The sequence below is a fragment of the Peromyscus californicus genome, unplaced genomic scaffold (assembly GCF_007827085.1).
Source record: "Peromyscus californicus insignis strain IS unplaced genomic scaffold, ASM782708v3 Scaffold_6__1_contigs__length_162567912, whole genome shotgun sequence".
NCBI lineage: Eukaryota > Metazoa > Chordata > Mammalia > Rodentia > Cricetidae > Peromyscus > Peromyscus californicus.
Genome location: NW_026294584.1, coordinates 40,143,862 through 40,146,568, shown reverse-complemented (window position 1 = coordinate 40,146,568; position 2,707 = coordinate 40,143,862).

Sequence of the window (2,707 nt, the reverse complement as noted above, 5' to 3'; positions counted from 1 at the left end):
ACACACACACACACACACACACACACACACACACACCAGCAAGGTCAAAAGAAATTCAAGTAAAACTGGCCATGCATTTCTTTTAACATTAGTTGAATTTGTCAATGAATTTTTTAAAAAATGCTGTACCCCTTGGTTTTCAAATGGAGAAAAGTTTTTCTAAACCCATTTCTGTTTCAGTTGCCAAGTGTTGCACACTTAAATACACCTGCCTAAGTCTGATAGACTCAAGATAGACTCCTAACAGCAAGCTCATTACAATATTAAGTACGTTATGTCACTAAGAGGAGCTGTGTGGACATGAAAATACAGGTGAGGTTTGACTTCTCATTTAAGATGGACCCTCAGAAAGGCTTCTTGGCCTTGGGGTTGAATCAAACAGTGAAACCCAGGAGATTCGGAAAATGATGGCCATCACGACACAATACTCTACTCAAAGTTCCCCAGTTCTCACAGCAGAACAGTAACCAGGTTGGCAAACTTAAATGAAAAGATTGCCATGCTGAATCCTGTGTGCATTAAAATGTAGCAGTGCATGATTTGACCATGTTCTTAAGTGGGCTCCTTAATTCCAGAGGAGCAGGGAAAGCTGCAAACAATCGTCGCCATACCCCGCCCTGTGTGTCCATCACGAATTCATACAAGAGAAAAGTGTTCAGGGAGACTAAGGTGGCAGATTTAAGAATGGATTATCTTATTTCAAGGAAACTATTTTTGAAATTTGAATATGTATCTAATTTTAGACTCCACGGATTCCCCCAGCCATCTTCTCCATTAAAAAAAAAATTAAGGATATCAGCAATGATAATACTTGGTCAATATTTACTTCTTGTAAAAAAAAACCCTAACTATTCAAGTGGCTGAGGCAGGATTACCTCAAATTTGAAGGTAGATTGAACAATTTTAGGTTGTCTCAGAATAAAACTTAAAATGGAATTTTATTCAGCCTGTGCTGGTTAATTTTAGAATCTCAATTGGGGAAACACTCCCATCAGATTGGCCTTTAGGTGAGTCTGTGGATCTTTTCTTGATTAATGATTGATGAGGGAAAGCCCAGCTCACGCTTAGGCAGGTGATGCTGAATAGTAAAAGAGAGCAAACTGAGGACGGCATGGAGAGCAGGCTGTGTTCCTCCTGTCCTCTGTTCCGGTCCTCCATGTTCTCTGCCTCAGTTCCCCCTTTCAGGTTCCTGCCTTAGCTTCTTTTGATCACAGAGTATAACCTGAAATTCAAATAAACCCTTTCTTCCTCCACATTAATTTTGGTCAGAGTTTATTAGCGTAACAGAGAAGTAAACTAAGACAGAAGCTGGTACCTGAGATACTGCTGTTGTTGTGATGGACCTGGCCACGTCTGTTGCTTTAGGGGAGGATTGTAAAAGTGCTTGGAATATTGGGATTTAAAAGCCATGAAATGCTCAAAGCTTATAAACTGCTTTTGGGGAGCTTGGAAGATAAAATTGTTGAGAGAAAGCAGATGAGGAAGGCCTGGCTTGTGAGATTTCAAGAGATATTTTGTGATATATTTGAATGAAGAATATATGGCTTCTGATCAGTTGGGGATGAAGCATTGGCTGTGATTAACAAAAGAACAGCACAACTGAAATGAAATCTTTTCTATACTGTGATAATTGATGCTGGTTAGTTGAGGCTGAGAAATCAACTGTAATTAATCATGGGCCAGCACCACAGAGATGGAATCTTCTGGGCCGTACTTCCCTGGTGTTATCTCCCAAAAACTCTGATCTAGGGTGGACACGGCTGGTTTCACAGCCAAACTTTGTAATGTGTAAGAGTCCTGCACGTCGTACTCATTTTGAAGGAATGAAGAGTTTGTAAAGAGCAGATGAGGCCTGGCACTACAAAAGGTCATGGGAGGTCATTACTAAGGGTACAGCCTCGGTTGCAATGTGACCCCAGGCTTGTATGGGTCAGGGAAAGAAGCTGAGGCTTGGTATCATGAGTCAAAAGCCAGAGGCCTTGAAGAGCCCAGGAGAAGCTATCTTGAAGGTGCAGCTTCAGTTGCAATGGAGACAAGAATATTGGAGATTCTAGCACCGCGGAATGAACACCAAGGACAGGGCAGGTGTGGGGTGGAGCCAACCTGAGCCTACGAGAGACTATTGCGCTGAAGAGGGCAAAGCCAGAGAAGTGGAGCTTTGGGTCCAAGAATATCATGAGTGAGTTCCAGATATCAGACTTTGAGCTATTTACTCTGTTTGATAATTTATTTTTTTGGAGACAGGGTCTTGCTGCATAATCCTAGCTGGCCTGTGTAGCACTTTTAGGTAAATATCAAATAATAATTCCTTGTGGCCTTTTCAAATGTCTTTAGTGGTTTTTGTCCCTTGTCTTTCTCCGTTCTTTTCTGTTTTCCACCTTCCTTCCAGTGAAAGCCTTCCCCACATTCTCCCCACTTTTCATATTACCTGTATACCACTATTCCTCTCTCTAGCATTCCTCCCCTCCTACATGGTTCCTTTTACTTACCTGAGTTCTGTGGCTACTCCAGGTTATAGACTCACATCTGAAGATTTGGAGCTGGGAACCTCAGATGGTGGAGAACAGGCAGTGTTTATCTTTCTGTGTCTTGGTTACCTCATTCAGTAAAGTGTTTTCTAGTTCCATCCATTTACTTGCAAAGTTCATGATTCCATTTTTCTTTACAGTGAGATAGTATTGAATTAAATTATTTTAGACTTGTTGCT